At 41.2% G+C, this 20,941-nt stretch overlaps 1 long non-coding RNA gene across 1 annotated transcript; it reads left to right on the top strand.

Annotated features, from left to right (window-relative positions):
- Window positions 1-182: 182 nt before the first annotated feature.
- On the top strand, window positions 183-6,166 carry LOC140727688 (uncharacterized). The gene is made up of 3 exons (XR_012098900.1): window positions 183-672; window positions 3,613-3,662; window positions 4,225-6,166. It is a non-coding gene; the product is annotated as an uncharacterized lncRNA (long non-coding RNA).
- Window positions 6,167-20,941: the final 14,775 nt, after the last annotated feature.

Below are 20,941 nucleotides of genomic sequence, written 5' to 3'. Positions count from 1 at the left end.
TCAAGTTCGGTTGACTGACAGCGACGGGGAAACTGTCCGTCAGCCTCGAATTGCCCTTCCCCTCCTCGTTTGTCTTCGCCAGCCAATGAAATTCCGCGATCGGTCATACGAAGCGATGATGGAAAGGCACGAGCTCCGCGAAGTGCCGCTGACTCAAACCAATCGGAATCCTTGGAGGGACCTATACGCCCTGACGACGAGCGAAACGGTGATTAGACGGTGTCTTGAGAATGTTGTGCTGGGCAGTGGAAAGCGGCCTCTAGGCTGGGAGGACCTGGTGGCACTCCTTAATCCACAGGTGTAGTCTGCGGGGTTTGACAGTCAGAATTAACAAAACACAGTAGTAAGATCTAGAGTTAACCATAGCGTGGCGAGGTGCGGTCGTCCCAGTGAATTTAAGGCAGACTCATATCGATACCTATGACTCAACTTGTATAAAGTGGAATAACCCCAAGGTTCTCAGGGGGCTTGATGGGGCAGGTTTGAGGATGTTCTTCGCCCAGGAATGACCAGAACTAGCGATCACGGTACAAAGTTAAGGAATCAACAATGCGGATTGGGGATGTGAAGAAATATTTAGAATTTGTGGAGGCTCACAAGGAATTGGCCTATTGACTTTCAGATGTAATCGAGAGAATGTTTACACAGGAGGTATTACGCAGTAGCACTGAGGTAAAAACTCGGTCATAACAGGGTTAGGGTCGGCATATTGCTGTTTCTGTTTTTACGTTTGTTGATTCGCCGTGGCTCCCATTTAAACAACCCTTCAGTTTTCAAGTTCTTGACCTGATTTTTCAAATCCGACAGCCCTTTCTCTCTCTCTTGCTACCTTTGAACCTAGAACACACCAAAATGTCTTCGTCTCTCCAGTTCGGGCCTCTGAATTTAATAACTCGAGCAATAGCAGTGTTTCCTCTTCCACTACTGGAAGATCCATAGTTTTGAATGCTTTTCTTAAATCTTTATATCTCTCTTTACTTACTGTTTTTTTCCCTTCAAACTAACCTCTTTAATCATGTTCTTGATCATTGCCCCTGGTTTTCCCTTCTGTTTAGATGTCAAGCATGTGAAACATCTTAATATGTTTACCACATTAAACATATTAACTTCTGTTTGGAGCAATCTTTCAGATAAAAATACAGTTGCTTCCTTTTCTGTATAAATAAATCCCATCCTTCCTGAGGCACTCCATTGTCATGATTGACTATGGATGTTGTGTCCCAGCTGTGTATGTGATACCCAAGCCAGGACAGTACAATATGATGCCCATGTAGCAGGCTCCCACTCTACAGAAAGCTGATGAATCCAAAGAGACGGCAGAGACCGATACAATTTGGCACTAGTGGCATTGCAGGTGTTGCCAGTCAGTGTTGAACTCAATGTAGTTGACTCAACGTTGGGACTCCAGATACAGATTTTTCTTCAGGGTTTGCTCTCACCCATGAGTGGGTATAGCAGAGGTTGAGATCAGAGTTTTCTTTCTCCTGTCAGTAGAAATGGTTCTGCTGTGTGAAGACCAGGAACAGGGCTTGGTTGTCAGTGGCTATTTGAGACACACACCATTGGCAGCATTTAATAGGTAGTGGGAGCTTATCCCCACTACCGCCCTTGGCTATAACAACTTTAAAGAGCTAAATCCAGTCCATTGAAGTAAATAAAGTAATAGCAGTCCCATAAGATGCTACACTGAATAAAAAAAGTCTCATTACAGATGTTTGTCAGTACGTGGTGTTACGAATGTGCCACAACTCTGAGGGGCCGAAGGGTACAAAGTAGCCCCCTCCTTTTTGAGAATCGCAAGATCGCTATTAATTCGGGTCTGGGACCCAGGAAATGAGAGAGAGACATGCAGAATCCACAAGGTTTTGGAATGTGTCCTGGCCTCAGCGAAAACAAAGCCACTGATAACGGCCATTGTCTCTTGGAGACGGAATTGTGTATTGAGTACTGTACTATTCATTGAAGCCCTCAGGAGATGACCAGAGTGGGCTGGTTGAGGGATTGCATCATCCCAACCTGATTGACATCTGAGACCCCGTGAGTCTGGGGTCTGGGGAACAACCCCTTTAGACACACCAGGAGAAACGTATGAGACCGGTGGGGGCTTGTGTGTGTGTCCATCCTTGCCTGGATGACAAGTCCTCCACGGAACGGCCTCGCTAAAGGACGAATACGGATCGAGATCGGATAAAGGAAAGCCGGCAAGTTTCTTTTCTCAAAATCTCTCTCTCTCCAACAATTGAAAACCCAGCGGTCCCCAAAGGCTGAAGCCTGTATGAACTGAAACGAACTTTATAATTCCATCAGACAATTCATTATCCCCTAGACAACGATAGAGCTATTTCTTATTGATTATTATTATACCCGCACTTTTAGATTTAGTATTGATGACATATATTATCTGTATGGTTGCATTGATATTATTTTTGTGTATTTTTACTAATAAATACTGTTAAAAATAGTACCATCAGAGTTCAACGGACCTCTCTATCTTTGCTGGCAAGTGACCCAGTTACGGGGTTCATAACAATGGGGTGAACCTTGTCCTCCAAGGAATGTGTGATGATTAGTAACCTGTTCATCAAACCATAATTTAAGTGTTACTAACATGCTGTATGTAGACTTGGCCCTACAGAAGTAACTATTGATTTCCAAGTAACGTATTAACTGAGAATATGATAGTGATATAACTGCAGAATTAGTCACATTGCCAACAGTACAGGCACATTCATGTTTATGCTCCCATATCTATTATGCCCTTGGATTAAAACAAATGCCAGAGAAACACTCATGCCAATTATTATTAATTTGTCAACTCTGAAATAGGTGGAATTGAGTGAACTGAAGCATAGATAGCTGGCTGTCATTAGATTTTACAAAGAGTTTGAAACTCCATTTCAGATCAAAATCAGAATTCTTCTGGTCAATTTCAATATTTAAGAGAAATTTGGAAAGATACATGGATGGGGAGGTATGGTCAATGAGACTGGGCAGTATAGTAGTTTGGCATGGAATAGATAGTCTGAAGGGCTTGCTTCAGTGCTGTAACTGTTCCATGACTACAATAGAAATCAACAGATTAATACAATGCGCTCATTTTTGTAGAGAGCAAAATAACAGTGATACTCAATGTATGAACTTGCTGAGAGGAGCAAATTAGAATAAAAGGCAAAATATTGGGAACAGCGGATCAACTGTCGGAGGTCTCTGTACTCATCAAAACACTCTTTCTCTTGTTGGTGGGGGAAAGTTTCTGCTAATTCTGGAGTCAGAAAACCCGACACAAAAGTGACGCGGCTGACTTTAACCGTAATCTGCGAGTTGTTTTGTTTTTGTTGGTCTCCCTTTTTGCTGTATGACACCTCTCTGCCCCTTTATTAGTTAGAGAGAGAGAGCCTGTGGTATGTCGAATTGTCAGGTGAGCAATTAGTTTTTGTTATACTGCAGATCATGGTCTCCATTGGGGGCTTGCTGTTGCTTGCTTGTTGGACAGTGGGCGCTAGTGCTTTTGCTGAAATAAATGGGAGAGGGTTGATGCTTTGCTGCTGCTTGTGCATGGGGGGAGAAGGGGGCTTTGGGGTTCTAATGGTTTTACTGTTGCCCATTCCTTAGGGTACTCTTCTGAAGTTTTTGTGGATGTCTGTGAAGAACAAGAATTTCAGGTTGTATATTGTATACATTCTCTGATATTAAATGGAACTATTGAGACAGTTGAATAAAAAAGGAGTACTTTATGCATTTATCAATCAGAGCAATTTTTAAAGCATTGTGGAACTTGAGCAAAGCTAATTATCAATCCGTGAAGGTTTATTGCTGGTCTTAATAAGAGGATGCAAATCCTGAAATAGTTGAGAGCAAGATGAATTATATTTTATGGGAGACATTTCCAAAGCTTATAGTCTAAGCAGCTGAATACTAGTAAAGAAATTAGAGATTGTCAACAGGCCTGATTTGGAGGAACTCAGAGATGTTGGAGGTGTGTTATAAGCAACAAAGCATTTTAGTGAAAATTTTAAAGGAGTCAGTACACTTTAGAAGGTATGAAGAACGCAAGGACTATTACATTTGGGAAGATGCATTAAGACCCATGAAATAAAACATGTGACAGTGATAACAATCCTTTCAAATAATCAGATGGCTAGAGGCTGTAAATGTTCTATTCCATTTCTAATCAGAGCCCATCATTTTTTCTTCAACTTCTTTTATCTTCTATTGCTTGTCAAGAGTTATACAATTTCAGAAATACGGAAAGGATCCTGACACTTGCTTGTCACTTGAACAGAAGATGGTGGACACAACACAGCCATTGCAGGCAAGGCCCTCCCGCTGTTGATATGGAACACTCCTGGAGAAAGCAGCATCCATCGTCAAAGACCTCCACCATCCAGGTCATGTTCTCATCTCATTACTACCTTCAGAGGTACAGAAGTTAGACACACCACCAAATTCAGTAACAATTATTACCCTACAACCAATCGGCTCCTGAACTGGCATTTATAACTCATATTTTCAGTATTATTTTTAATTGCAGTTTGTCTTTGCACGTTGGTTGTTTGTCAGTCTTTGTCTGTTTACATGCTTTTTTTATAAGTTCCTTTGTAATTCATTTTTCTCTCTGTAAATACGCGCAAGAAAATGAATCTCATGGTTTATTACTTTAATAATAAGTTTACTTTGAATTTTGAAGCATCTTAACCCCAGAGAGGCAGCCCATTCCCTCTGACTATATCTGCATTTGTCTCTTAAAAATAACAAAGAATTGGAGATGATTTTGATGCCACAATCCAGCAAATCTAGACCATAGTCTTTCTTGTTACCGAATGAGATGAAACAGGCACTTACCACTTCTAGTCCAAATGCTGTATAAAATGCAATTAAAACAAAGAACTAGAAGAAAAATATGTCTGCTCATAAGGTAGATTCCCCTTACCTATTAACTTTGTTTTTAGCATTATGCAACATTTGAGATAAGGAAAGTGAATCATATTTCCAGCAATGTGAAATTTACATTGAAAGCTGAGATTCAGTGCTAACACAATAGTCGCACTTACATTGGTTTAATTACTCTTTTACCTATGAATTTGACCTATTCTTATGGTGGAACTGTAGAATATTACTTAAAAATGCCAATGTGTATGTTATGCTTGTATGTAAATTGGTAATCATATTGGTCTGTTTATTTGATCAATTTTCTTAAATATACTGACTACTGACTATAGTAGATTAATTTTCATTTTGTGATATAACAGTAATACTGCACTGTGAAAATTAATCCACTCTAGTTAGTTTTACAGATTTAATTCTTAGTGCACTTAGCTCCTGCATCTCCAGATAAACATCTTGCTCTGAAATTACTCTGTTTTAACTTCCAAAATATATCATGAAAGTAAGAATGTCTCAATTTGTTTATTCTCTAATAGACTATTTTCCTCCTATTTTTTCCTTTTTTTGAAAACGTTGTTTCTTCCCGAGTGAACAGTTTAATGGACAGGCAACACGAGTGAATCTGCAGATGCTGGAAATAAATAAATAAACCCAAGGGTTTCGGCCTGAAACGTCGTCACTACCTCCTCCTATAGATGCTGTCTGGCCTGCTGAGTTCTGCCAGCATTTTGTGTTTTTAGTTTAATGGACACTTGGTTGCCTCTAATTCTTGACTATTTTTGAAGTGTGAGCCAACATTGTGAATATTGTCAGACTTTTCTAGCTCACATATTCATCCTGTACTCATCATAGATCCACACATTCCAGTTGGAACAGCAATTATTTTTTGGCTTTCCAGTCCATTTGTGGTTGACTTGGATGAGATCATGCAGTACACTTCAAATGACCCAGTAGAGTCTGACAATAGAGTCTCCATCTTTTTAAAATTTTATTAATTTTCTCCAGTAAATAATTATTTAAAAATCTTTCCACAAGCAGACTAAGGAAAATTTTTTATATATCATGAGTGCATATCATCTGGACGCGTGTGAAAGAATGCTGGAACTACAACTTTCAGAGAGGAACTAGCTGAAAGGGAGAAGAACAAGAGTTATGGGGATTGATTTGGGGAAATAGTTCGCTCTTATAAAAAGTAGCAAGGTCTTGGCATTCATTATTGGAATTATATTCAGTTTCTTTTGGGTGATTTTGTTTTACATTCAAAGTCCTTTTTAACCTACAAGCAAGACTTTTGAAAATGTCACTATTTGGTTCTGTGTTCCTTGGAAATAGATGAGGAAGAGATTTGGAGGTTTTCTTGTGTTTATTCTCTCGTATGGTAACAATTTATATTTGCTTTTTGCTTTTTTCTGTATCATGAGCAGTATTTAAATTTCTCTGAGGAATTCACCATTTGCCAATATTTTCCCTTTGTCTTCTTACTTTTTGAGTCTTTATTGCCCATATCCTCATGACCTTTGTAACACAACTGCTTTAATTTTTGTATTACATCTACACACTGTCCTGTGTTAGATCCAACTAATTAAAAGCAAAAGCTCAGGAGACTGGGTTGAATTGCCCTGTCATTAGGGGAGCATTAAATCAATAAACAGTGGCCTCAGCTAAGATATATTTATATCACCCGTGATTTGGGAGAGAAACTGAGAGCTGCCACAAAATGATGGCATGGACATTATAAAATGTCGTACAACATAAAAATATCAGCAAAAGACGTTTCACCATTATATTAACCACAGTAGAACTCTGTGACAATAGGTAAGTGTTTCTGTTCCATGTGAAGACTATAAACCAAACTGAAAGATTCTGGGAAATTTTGGGAGAGTTACTAACAATAATGTGATTTTGAAAGTTGCTGTTTTATTCAAGAAGATATTTATGATATGAGTTTTGAAGGGCATAAAGGTTTCATAGGAAAACAATAGGATTGTCTATGTCAACCAATATGGCGTAGACACAAAAGAAATGGAGCTACATAGGACATGGATGGGTGCCAAAACAAAGATCAGTTCTCACGAGTCAGGGATCAAAAAAATTAGGCGATTAGAGATATAAGGTCTGAAGAGGCTGGTTGGAGATAAACAAGGCTAGAGTAATTAGAAAGAAAAGGAAATATCCAGAATTAAGTGTTTGAAGGCTAGATTGAGAGGCATGGATGAACATCTGCTTTTTAGGTAGAGAAAATCAATAAGCTGCTCTATGTAGTGCTTTAAAGTGAGGTTAATTGAAATGTGCAAAGGTAGGTGGCAATTTATGGAGAAAAAGCCACATAGAATTGCCATTGCTTCCCTGATTATCCTGTTTCAGAATCAAAGCTGAGAGCAAAACACAGCTATACTTCATTTTATCAACCAGATTAGTTAATTGACAAAATAGCACTTTCCATTGGATGTAAAATAATTTTGATATATTACTTTAAATCATGTTTTCTTATGGCAGGCTGCAATCATCACGAGTGGTCATTCATTGGTGAGGCTATGCAAGGTTCTAAAAGAGCTCTGGGTTTTTCAGAACATTTTGGCACCTGCAATCATTAGGTATTGGCCAGAGGCAATAAAAAGAGGCGTGGTGTAAGTGGAGCAGCCAATGTTAGAGTAGACACTGGTCAGGCTTTGGCTCAACAGGCTTGGGTGAGAACAGGCACCAGTTAGAACTTAAGCTTGAGAAGTTAGAGATATAACAAATGTAGGTAGGATGGTAGTTCAGACAGTGGAGTTCTCCTCCCATGAGATGTGGGGTTTCAGGGTACCTAACAATCTCCCTGATGACTAAATCTGCAGGAAGTGGACCCAACTTCAGCTCCTGACTGACAAGATTAAGGAACTAGAGCTGGAGCTAGATGTACTCAGGACCATCTGGGAGGCTGAAAACCTCATAGATAAGACTTTTACTGAGGTGGTCACACCCAGAGTGCAGGCTTCAGATAGTAGATGGGTGACCATCAAGAGAAGTAAGGAGAGTAAGCAGTTAGTGCAGAGTTTCCCCATGGCTATTCCCCTCAGCAGCAAGTATACCACTTTGGAAACTTCTGGATGGATGACCTGTCAGGGGACAGCAGCAGCAGCAGCAGCTCGGTCAACGGCACTGTGGTTGGCTCTGAGGCTCAGCAGGGAAGGGTAAAGTTAGGCAGAACAATAGAGTAAGGAGACTCGATAGATAGGAGGATGCACAGCAGATTCTGTGAGAAAGAGATGCCGAAAGCTTGTAGGTAGAGTTAAGAAAGTCAAGTGTGAAAAGACCCTGATTGCAGTTACATATAGGTCCCAGAACGGTAGTCAGGATGTTGGATATAAGTTTTAACTAGAAATAGAAAAGGCATGTAATAAGGGCAATGTTATGATAGTCATGGGGAATTTCAATATGCAGATAAATTGGGGAAATCAGGTTGGTGTTGGATCCCTAGAGATGGAATTTGTAGAATTCCTATGAGAGGATTTTTAGAACAGTCTGTGGTTGAGCCCACTTGGGGGAAGGCAATTCTGGATTGGGTGTTGTGTAATGAACCAGATTTGATTAGGGAGTTTAGTGTAAAGGCACCCTTAGGAGGCAGTGATCATAACATGATAGAATTCCCCCTTCAATTTAAGAGGCAGAAGCTAAACTCAGATATATCAGTATTACAGTGGGGTAAAGGAAATTACAGATGTATGAGAAAGGAGCTGACTGAAGTTGATTAGAAAGCAACACCAGCAGGGATGACAGCTGAACAGCAATAGCTGGAGTTTCTGGGGGCAATTTGAAAAGTGCTGGATAGATATACCCCAGATATGTAGTATTTTACAGGGTGGATGAAACAACTGTGGTTGTCAAGGGATATGAAAGATGGCAAAAAAGTAGGAGAGGGCATATAATATTGCAAAAATTAATGAGAAGTTAGAGGATTGTGAAGCTTTTAAAAGCCAACAGAGGCAACTAAAAAAAACCAGAAGGAAAGAAAAGATGAAATATTAAGGTAAGCTAGTCAAGAAAATAAAAGAGGATACCAGAAATATTTCAGATACAGTATACAAAGAGTAAAAGAAAGGTGAGAGTGGATAATGGACCACAGGAAAATTGCACTGGAGAGGTAGTAATGAAGACAAAGAAATGGTGGATGAACTTAATCAGTATTTTGTGGAAGACACAAGCCGTATGCCAAAAATTTGAGAATGTCAGGGGCAGAAATGAGTGTTGTTGCTGTTAGTAAGGAAAAGGTGTTTGGGAAGCTTAAAGGTCTGAAGGTCTTTTTATGGTCTTAAGATAGATAAGTTACTTGGACCAGCTGGACTGCACTGCAAGGCTTTGAAAGAGGTAGCTGAAGAGATTGTGGGGGCATTACTAATGATCTTTCAAAAATCGGTAGATTAGAACATAGAAAACCTACAGCACAATACAGACCTTCGGCCTACAAAGCTGTGCCCTCTATTTTTCTAAGCTCCATGTACCTATCTAAAAGCCTCTTAAAAGACCCCATCATTTCCACTTCCACCGGCAGCCCATTCCACACACTCACCACTCTGAGTAAAAACTTACCCCTGACATCTCCTCTATACCTACTTCCAAGCACCTTAAAACTATGCCCTCTCATGCTAGCCATTTCAGCCCTGGGAAAAAGCCTCTGACTATCCACATGAACAATGCCTCTCATTATCTTGTACACCTCTATGAGGTCACCTCTCATCTTCTGTTGCTCCAAGGAGAAAAGGTCGAGTTCACTCAACCTGTTCTCATAAGGCATGCTCCTCAATCCAGGCAACATCCTTGTAAATCTCCTCTGCACCCTTTCTATGGTTTCCATGTCCTTCCTGTAGTGAGGCGACCAGAACTGAGCACAGTACTCCGAGTGGGGTCTGACCAGGGTCCTATACAGCTGCAACATTACCTCTCGACTCTTAAACTCAGTCCCATGATTGATGAAGGCCAATGCACCATATGCCTTCTTAACTACAGAGTCAACCTGCATAGCAGCTTTGAGGGTCGTATGGACTTGGACCTCAAGATCCATCTGATCCTCCACACTGCCAAGAGTCTTACCATTAATACTATATTCTGCCATCATATTTGACCTACCAAAATGAACCACCTCACACTTATCTGGATTGAACTCCACCTGCCATTTCTTAGCCCAGTTTTGCATCCTATCAATGTCCCATTGTAACCTCTGACAGCCCTCCACACTATCCACAACACCCCCAACCTTTGTGTCATCAGTAAATTTACTAACCCATCCCTCCACTTCCTCATCCAGGTCATTTATAAAAATCACAAAGAGTAGGGGTCCCAGAACAGATCCCTGAGGCACACCACTGGTCACCGGCCTCCATGCAGAATATGGTCTGTCTATGACCACTCTTTGCCTTCTGTGGGCAAGCCAGTTCTGGATTCACAAAGCAAAGTCCCCTTGGATCCCATGCCTCCTTACTTTCTCAATAAGTCTTGCATGGGGTACCTTATCAAATGCCTTGCTAAAATTCATGTACACTACATCTACTGCTCTACCTTCATCAATGTGTCTAGTCACACTTCAAAAAATTCAATCAGGCTCGTAAGGCAAGACTTGCCTTTGACAAAGCCATGCTGACTATTCCTAATCATATTATGCCTCTCCAAAAGTTCAGAAATCCTGCCTCTCAGGATCTTCTCCATCAATTTACCAACCACTGAAGTAAGACTCACTGGTCTGTAATTTCCTGGGCTATCTCTACTCCCTCTCTTGAATATGGGAACAACATCCACAACCCTCCAATCCTCCGGAACCTCTCCCGTCCTCATTAATGATGCAAAGACCATCACCAGAGGCTCAGCAGTCTCCTCCCTCGCTTCCCACAGTAGCCTGGGGTACATCCCATCTGGTCCCAGAGACTTATCCAACTTGATGCTTTCCAAAAGCTCCAGCGCATCCTCTTCCTTAATATCTACATGCTCAAGCTTTTCAGTCCGCTGTAAGTCATCCCTACAATCACCAAGATCTTTTTCTGTAGTGAATACTGAAGCAAAGTATTCATTAAGTACCTCTGCTATCTCCTCCGGTTCCATACACACTTTTCTAGAATGTCTAGATTATTGCATGGTTCAGAGGACTGGAACATTGCAAATGTCTCTCCACTCTTTAAGAAGGAAGGGAGGCAGAAGAAAGGAAATTATAGGCCAGTTAGCCTGATTTCAGTGGTTTTGAAGATGCTGGAGTCCATTATTAAGAATGAGGTTTTAGGGTACTTGGAGATGCATGATAAAGTTGGCCAAAGTCAACATGGTTTTGTCAAGAGGAAACCTTGCCTTACAGAGCTGCTGGAATTCTTTGAGGAAATAGCAGACAGGATAGTCAAAGGCGAGTCAGTGGGTGTTGTTTCTTTCAGAAGGCTTCTGACAAGATGCTGTGCATGAGGCTGAAGAGCCCATGGTGTTACAGGAAAGATACTAGCATGGATAGAAGATTGGCTGACTAGCAGGAGGCAAGAGTAGGAACAAAGGGGCCTATTTTAGTTGACTGATGGTGACTAGTGGTGTTCAGTAGGGGTCTGTATTGGGGAGACTTCTTTTCACAGTATATGTCAACAACTTGGATGACAGAATTGATGGCTTTGTGACCAGGTCTGCAGATGTTACAAAGGTAGGTGGAGGGATAGGTGATGCTGAGGAATCAGGGAATCTTCAGTAGGACTTTGACAGATTGGGAGAATAGGTAAAGTAGTGGCAGGTGGAATGGAGTGTAGGGAAATGAATAGTCATGCACTTTGGTAGAAGGAATAAAGGTCCAGATTATTTTCTAAATGGGAAGAAAATTCAAAATCAGAGATGCAAAGGGACTTGGGAGTTCTTGTGCAGGATTTCTAAAGGTTAATTTGCGGGTTGAGCCACTTGTAAAGAACTGTTAACATTCATTTTGAGGGAACTAAAATATAAAAACAATGTTGTGTTGCTGAGGTTCTATAAGGCACTGGCGAAGCCTTACTTGGAGTATTGTGAGCTGATTTAAGAAAGGATGTGCTTACATTGAAGAGGATTCAGAGGAGGTTCACGAGAATGATTCTGGGAATGAAAGAGTTAATTTATGAGGAGCGTTTGATTGCACTGGGTCTGTACTTGCTGGAGCTTAGAAGAATGAGGGGGGGAATTTCATTGAAACCTATTGAATATTGAAAGGTCCAGATAGAGTGGATGTGGAGAGGATGTTTCATAGAGTAGGTGATTGTAGGACCAGAGGGCACAGCCTCAGAATAGAGGAATGTCCATTTATAACAGAGATTAGGAAGAATTTCTTTATGCAGAGGGTGGTGAATCTGTGGAATTCATTGTCTTGATCAGTTGTGGAGGCCAAGTCATTGAGTATATTTAAAGCAGAAGTGATAGGTTTTTGATTAGCCAGGGCATCAAAGGTTATGAGAAGAAGGCAGTTGAATGGAGTTGAGAGGGATAGTAAATCAGCTACAATGGAATGGTGGAGCAGACTCAATGGGCCGAGTGGCCTAATTATGCTCCTATGTTTGAAGGTGTTATGGTGAAGGCTGAGCCTCTATAAATTCACTAACAACTAACACCACTGAAATTATGGGGATTGTGGAAATATATTGAAGAAACCTTTTAAAAATTGTAAATGATTAGATAATATGATTAAGTGAATAAGAATGCAAAAGATGTGCTCAGCTTTCTTTTTGTCCCATTTTCATCTATTTTTCATGTGCAATTATTTTATATGATGCCTGAAAAATATTAACATACTTAAGAGGATAGAAAGCACATGTTGGAATGGGAAAACATGTTTCCATATCTGGAATTCTCTGAGGAGTGTATGTTTCAGAAGCCAGCCATGATTAAGTGCTGTCATGTATGAGGAGAGGAATGATCAAATGGCAAAACAACACCTGGCTGCTTTCAGCCACTTGGAAGCCAGTTAACAAGAAAATCATAATGGCTTAGGTGTAGTGATAGATCCTAAAAAGTGTAAATGAGCTCTTTAGGTGAGTGAAAACAAAAACGTGCAGAGTTAATGCATTATTTGCAAATAGTTCTCAACAACCTCAGGTGTGAATGTAGCTGTACTGGTTCCTTTTTATAATTACTGAAGTTTTTATAAGTATTGAAAAGGCATCTGCCTCCTTGGGAATATTTTTATTATGTCCAGCCCAAAGCCTTATTTAAATATAACTATATATTTGAATTGATTTTAATTTTATATTTTATTTCTATCTTATGAACCATAGGGCAGACGTCTGACGTGCAAGTAAATATTGCTGTCACTCATACATCACAAAGAAAAACCTAGGCAGGTTCTGCATATAAACATGCAATTTAACATTTTGAACATAGAACAAGACTGCACAGGGACAGGCCTTTCGGTCCACGATGTTGTGCCAAACTCATTAAGCTAATGGTGCCTAATCCATTCTTCTGCCTGTACAAGATTACATATTGCTCTGTACTCTGCATACAGTACTCATGTGTCTATCCTAGAGCATCTTAAATGCCTCCACTACCACTCATAGCAGCACATTCCAAATACCTAGCACTCTCTGTAGCCTGCCTGCACATCACTTTTGAATTACCTCCCTCTGTTTAGATGAAAATGCAGTGGCATGATTAGTAGGCTTCTAAATGACACCAAAATTGATGGTGTGATGAGTAGTAACAAAGGTTGCCTAAAGTTCTAACAGGATTTAGATCAACTGGGAAAGTGGGTCAAGGAATGGCAGTTGGAACTTAACAAGTATATAGTTATGCACTTTGGGAAGTTAATCCAAGGTAGGACTTGTATAGTAAATGACAGGGCCATTAGGATTATTGTAGATCAGATAGACCGAGGCATACTAGTACATTAAATCAGAACCAGGTTTATTGTTAGTGGCATGAAATGTGATATTTATTATTTTGTGGCAGCGATAACAGTCAGGCATAATAAGTTACTATAAGTTACAATAAAGTATATGTAAATAAGTAATACAAAATAGTAATACTGTAGTGAGGTAGTGTTCGTGAATACATAGACTGTTCAGAAATTTGATGACAGAAAGGAAGAAACTGTTCTTAAAGTGTTGAGTGTGGATCTTCAGGCTCCTGTATCTCCTCCCTGATGATAGTAATGAGAAGAGGTCATGGCCCGAATGGTGACGGTCCTTAATGATGGATGTTGCCTTCTTGAGGAAAGGTTTGGGCTAGATGCAGGTAAATGTACCAGCTCAGGAAGGAACCATGATTGGCCTGGATGAGTTGGGTGAGGGACCTATTTCCATGCTGTATAGCTCTGACTATAAACAGGTTGGTGAGTAGTCAATCAATCCATAGTTAATAATGCATGTAATGGATGTATTCACTATACATTTGATAACAAGCAATTCACTCCATCCTTGTAGACAAAAATAGACTTCTCAATGGAAATGATCCATCAGTGTTTTGTTCTTTTTTTTGTTGCAGAAAATCCTTAGGACATATTCCACAGCAAAAGTAAAATAATTTTAACAAATTAGTCATAGAGATATTCTGCGCACCACAGTTCTCAAGGAGTTATTGAATTGTGCATAATTATACACTTATTAAGGGCCCATAAAAAGGTTAGGTTTGAGTGGAGCGGCTGTTGTGTGAGTGGGCTAGTACTAGAGTCAGGAGTTCAGGCTTTGGCTCATAGGAGAGGTGAAGGCCGTAGATAGGATTATTTTTGTTTATTTTTTCTTATTGCATAGTTAGAGCAAGGATGCCAAGCAGTATAGTGGAATGCTCCTCTTGTGGGATGTGGGGGTGCAGGGAGACCTCCAGTGTCCCTGATGTGCATCCAATTGCAGCTTCTTTCAGACCTTGTTAAGGAATTGGAGTTGGAGCTGGATGAACTCCAGATTTTTCAGGAGGCTGAGGGGATGATTGACAGGACAAACAAGGTAGTTACATCCAAGGTGCAGGACACAGGTAACTGGGTGATCAGGAGGGGGATGGGGATAGGTGACTAGTACAGAGTTCTCCTGTGGCCACTCCCTGCAACCACTGTTATACACCTTTGGATACTATTGGGGGTGGGTGGTGATGAGCTTGCAGAGGAAAGCCACAGCAGTCAGGTCTTAGGCACGGAATCTGACATGGCTTAGAAGGAAGGTGGAGGGGAGAGATGAGGTGAACTGTAGTGATTGGGAATTCATTGGTTAGGGGAACAGATAGGAGGTTCCATGGAAAACAATGAGATTCCTGATGGTAAGTTGTCTCTTAGGTGACAGGGTGAGGAAATCTTTGATAGAGTCCACAGCATTCTTAAGTGGGAGAGTGAACACCAGAGATCATGGTCCATGTTGGTACCAATGATATGAGTAGGAAGAGTGAAGAGGTAGAACAAAGCGAGTTCGGGGAGTTAGATGTTCATTTAAAGTATAGGACCTTCAGGAATGTGATCTCAGGATTGCTACGTGTACCATAGTGAGGCCAGAAGTAGAAAGATCATACAGTCTAACTGGTGGCTAGGAAGATGGTGCAGGAGGGAAGAGGGCTTCAGATTTTATAGACAATAGACAATAGGTGCAGGAGTAGGCCATTCGGCCCTTCTAGCCAGCACTGCCATTCATTGTGATCATGGCTGATCATGCACAATCAGTACCCCGTTCCTGCCCTCTCCCCATATCCCTTGACCCCGCTATCTATAAGAGCTCTATCTAACTCTCTCTTGAATGCATCCAGAGACTTGGCCTCCACTGCCTTCTGGGGCAGAGCATTCCACATATCCACCACTCACTGGGTGAAAAAGTTTTTCTGCATTTCAGTTCTAAATGGCCTACCCCTTATTCTTAAACTGTGGCCTCTAGTTCTGGACTCACCCATCAGCGGGAACATGCTTCCTGCCTCCAGCGTGTCCAATCCCTTAATAATCTTATATGTCTCAATCAGATCCCCTCTCATCCTTCTAAATTCCAGTGTATACAAGCCCAGTCGCTCCAATCTTCCAACATATGACAGTCCCGCCATTCCGGGAATTAACCTTGTGAACCTACGCTGCACTCCCTCAATAGCAAGAATGTCCTTCCTCAACTTGGAGACCAAAACTGCACACAATACTCCAGGTGGGGTCTCACCAGGGCCCTGTACAGCTGCAGAAGGACCTCTTTACTCCTATACTCAATTCCTCTTGTTATAAAGGCCAGCATGCCATTAGCTTTCTTCACTGCCTGCTGTACCTGCATGCTTGCTTTCATTGACTGATGTACAAGAACTCCTAGATCTCATTGTGCTTCCCCTTTTCCTAACTTGACTCCATTTAGATAGTAATCTGCCTTCCTGTTCTTGCCACCAAAGTGGATAACCTCACATTTATCCACATTAAACTGCATCTGCCATACATTTGCCCACTCACCCAACCTGTCCAAGTCACCCTGCATTCTCATAACATCTTCCTGACATTTCACACTGCCACCCAGCTTTGTGTCATCAGCAAATTTGCTAATGTTACTTTAATCCCTTCATCTAAATCATTAATGTATATTGTAAACAGCTGCTGTCCCAGCACCGAACCTTGCGGTACCCCACTGGTCACAGCCTGCCATTCTGAAAGGGACCCGTTAATCGCTACTCTTTGTTTCCAGTCAGCCAGCCAATTTTTAATCCATGTCAGTACTCTGCCCCCAATACTATGTGCCCTAATTTTGCCCACTAATCTCCTATGTGGGACTTTATCAAAAGCTTTCTGGAAGTCCAGGTACACTACATCCACTGGCTCTCCCTTGTCTATTTTCATAGTTACATCCTCAAAAAACTCCAGAAGATTAGTCAAGCATGATTTTCCCTTCATAAATCCATGCTGACTCAGACTGATCCTTCTACTGCTATCCAAATGTGTCATAAATTCATCTTTTATAATTGACTCCAGCATCTTTCCCACCACTGACGTCAGGCTAAGCGGTCTATAATTCCCTGTTTTCTCTCTCCCTCCTTTCTTGAAAAGTGGGGCAACATTAGCCACCCTCCAGTCAGCAGGAACTGTTCCTGAATCTATAGAACATTGGAAAATGATTACCAATGCGTCCCCGATTTCTAGAGCCACCTCTTTAAGTACCCTGGGATGCAGACCATCAGGTCCCGGGGACTTATCAGTCTTCAGACTCAACAGTCTATCCAACACCATTTCTTGCCTAATATAAATTTCCTTCAGTTCATCCTTTACCCTAGTTCCTTTGACCACTGTTACATCTGGGAGATTGTTTGTGTCTTCCCTAGTGAAGACAGATCCAAGGTACTTGTTCAACTCATCTGCCATTTCCTTGTTCCCCATAATAAATTCACCCGTTTCTGTCTTCAATGGTCCAATTTTGGTCTTAACTATTTTTTTGCTATTCACATACCTAAAGAAGCTTTTACTATCCTCCTTTATATTCTTGGCTAGTTTACCTTTGTACCTCATTTTCTCTTGGCGTATTGCCTTTTTTGTTATCTTCTGTTGCTCTTTAAAAGCTTCCCAGTCCTCCGCTTTCCCGCTCATCTTTGCTATGTTATACTTCTTCTCTTTTATTTTTATACTGCTCTTTACTTCCCTCGTCAGCCATGGCCACCCTTTACTCCCCTTAGGATCTTTTTTCCTCTTTGGAATGAACCGATCCTGCACCTTCTGCATTATTCCCAGAAATACCTGCCATTGTTGTTCCACTGTCTTCCCTGCTAGGGTATTGTTCCATTGAACTTTGGCCAGCTCCTCCCTCATAGCTCCATAGTTCCCTTTGTTCAACTGTAATACTGACACATCCAATTTTCCCTTCTCCTTCTCAAATTGTAGGTTATAACATATCATATTATGGTCACTACCTTGTAATGGTTCCTTTACCTCGAGGTCCCTGATCAAATCTGGTTCATTGCACTACACTAAATCTAGAATTGCCTTCTCCCTGGTGGGCTCCAGTACAAGCTGTTCTAAGAATCCATCTCGGAGGTACTCCACAAACTCCCTTTCTTGGGGTCCAGTACCATTCTGATTCTCCCGGTCTACCTGCATGTTGAAATCTCCCATGACAACTGTATCATTACCTTTGTGACATGCCAATTTTAACTCTTCATTCAACTTACACCCTACATCCAGACTGTTGTTTGGGGGCCTGTAGATAACTCCCATTAGGGTCTTTCTATCCTTAGAATTTCTCAGTTCTATCCATACTGACTCTACATCCCCTGATTCTATGTCCCCCCTCGCAAGGGACTGAATATCATTCCTCACCAACAGAGCCACCCCACCCCCTCTGCCAGTCAGTCTGTCCTTTCGATAAGATGTATATCCTTGAATATTCATTTCCCAGGCCCTATCCGCTTGAAACCATGTCTCTGTTATTCCCACACCATCGTACTTGCCAATTTCCAACTGAGCCTCAAGCTCATCTACTTTATTCCTTATACTTCGTGCATTCATATATACTTTTAATTCGTTACTCCCCTCTCTTTTCATATCAATTCCTACTTCACTTGGCCATACTGTATGATCTCTTCTTGAGCTTTCTACTCCATTGGTTTTCACATCCTTGGGGCTGTCATACAGGGAAGGTGGGACCTGTACAGAAAAGACAGTTTGCACCTGAACTGCAAGAAAACTACGGTAATATCCTTGGGGGGGGGGGGGGTTTAAACCTAGTGTTGCAGGGGGATGGGAACCAGAATGCCAGAGCAGATAATGGAATGGTTGTGGGGAAAGATGTCATTAAGCTACATACAAAGTCGGGAATCAAACAATTAAATATGGTGGGATTAATGTTCTAAGTTCTGTGCATTTCAATACAAGGAGTTATGGAGAAAAGACAGATGAGCTTAGGGTATGGATCATTTGGTAGAATTATGATATTGTGGCCATTAGAGAAACTTGGTTAGAGGAGAGGTAGCTCAATGTTCCAGGTTTCCATTGCTTTAGACGTGATAGAACGGGAGGGATTAAAGGTGGAGGGGTGGCATTACTAGTCAGGGAAAGTGTCATGGCAGTGCTCACACATGACAGACCTTAGAGTTCATCTACTGAGGCTATGTGGGTGAAACTGATGAATAAGCAAGGGATAACTACAGGAATGGGATTTTTTTGGACCATATAACCATATAACAATTACAGCGCGGAAACAGGCCATCTCGGCCCTTCTAGTCTGTGCCAAACGTTTACTCTCACCTAGTCCCACCGACCTGCACTCAGCCCATAACCTTCCATTCCCTTCCTGTCCATATACCTATCCAATTTTACTTTAAATAACAATATCGAACTTGCCTCTACCACTTCTACTGGAAGCTCGTTCCACACAGCTACCACTCTCTGAGTAAAGAAATTCCCCCTCGTGTTACCCCTAAACTTTTGACCCCTAACTCTCAACTCATGCCCCTACTCTCAATGGAAAAAGCCTATCCACGTCAACTCTATCTATCCCCCTCATAATTTTAAATACCTCTATCAAGTCCCCCCTCAACCTTCTACGCTCCAAAGAATAAAGACCCAACTTGTTCAACCTTTCTCTGTAACTTAGGTGCTGAAACCCAGGTAACATTCTAGTAAATCTTCTCTGTACTCTCTCTATTTTGTTGATATCTTTCCTATAATTCGGTGACCAGAACTGTACACAATACTCCAAATTCGGCCTTACCAATGCCTTGTACAATTTTAACATTACATCCCAACACCTATACTCAATGCTGTGATTTATAAAGGCCAGCATATCAAAAGCTTTCTTCACCATCCTATCCGCAAGAGATTCCAACTTCAGGGAACTATGCACCATAGTAGAACTCTGTTCTACTGCATTCTTCAATGCCCTACCATTTACCATGTATATCCTATTTTGATTATTCCTACCAAAATGTAACACCTCACACTTATCAGCATTAAACTCCATCTGCCATCTTTCAGCCCACTCTTCTAATTGACCTAAATATCTCTGAAAGCTTTGAAAACCTACAAACATTTGTACTTCATTATCCACAACACCACCTATCCTGGTTTCATCTGCATACTTACTAATCCAATTTACCACCCCATCATCCAGATCATTGATGTATATGACAAACAACACTGGACCCAGTACAGACCACCCAACAGTTCACAGGATTTAGGGGAGTAAATTTGTAGAGGATCGCAGATTGTTGCGAGAAACATGAAGTTGTGATATAGGTGATTTTAACTCTCCACCTACTGACTGGGACTACCACATTGTGAAAGGACTGGATGGGATAGAGTTTCCTTAATCAGTACATAGAGGTCCCAACTAGAGAGAATGCGATACTAGAACACTTATTAGGGAATGAGACAGGGCAGGTTACAGAAGTTGTGTATGGGAACTCTTTGCATCTAGTGATCATAGTGCCATTAGTTTCAAGGTAATTATGAGGAAGGATAGGCCTGGTCCTCAGGCTGAGATTCTAAATTGGAGAAAGGCCAATTTTGGTGGTAATCGAAAGGATTTGGCAAGTGTGGTTTAGGACAGGCTGTTTTCTGACAAAAGTGTACTTGGCAAGTGGGAGACTTCAAAAGTGAAATTTTGAGAGTATCAATTCTGTATGTGCTGTCAGAATAAAAGGTAAAGATAACCGGTTTAGGAAACCTTGGTCTTTGAGAGATATTGAGGCCCTGGTTAAGAAGAAGAAGGTGCAGGTATAGTTAGACAGGAACAAATGAAGTACTTGAGAAGTATAAGAAATGCAAGAGAACACTTAAAAGGAAATCGGGAGGCTAAAAGAAGGCATGAAGTTGCTCTAGCAGACAACATGAAGGAGAATCCCAATGGCTTCACAGATATATTAAGAGCAAAAGGATAGTAAAGGACAAAATTGGTCCTCTTTAAGATCAGAGTGGTCATCTATGCATGGAGCTGAAAGAAAAGGGTGAGATCTTAAATTGATTTTTTTGCATCTGTATTTACTCAGAAGTTGGACCAGAGTCTATAGAAGTGAAGCAAAGTAGCAGAGAGGTCATGAGCCGCATACGTGTTACAGAGGAGAAAGTGTTTGCTGTCTTGAGGCAAATTAGGGTGGATAAATCCCCAGGCACTGAGAAGTTGTGGGATAGCCTTCCTGTGGGAAGCTATTCCAGAAATTGCAGGTGCCCTAG

This window comes from Hemitrygon akajei, chromosome 5 (assembly GCF_048418815.1).
Source record: "Hemitrygon akajei chromosome 5, sHemAka1.3, whole genome shotgun sequence".
NCBI classification, from domain to species: domain Eukaryota; kingdom Metazoa; phylum Chordata; class Chondrichthyes; order Myliobatiformes; family Dasyatidae; genus Hemitrygon; species Hemitrygon akajei.
This window is presented reverse-complemented; position numbering and strand designations above follow the sequence as displayed.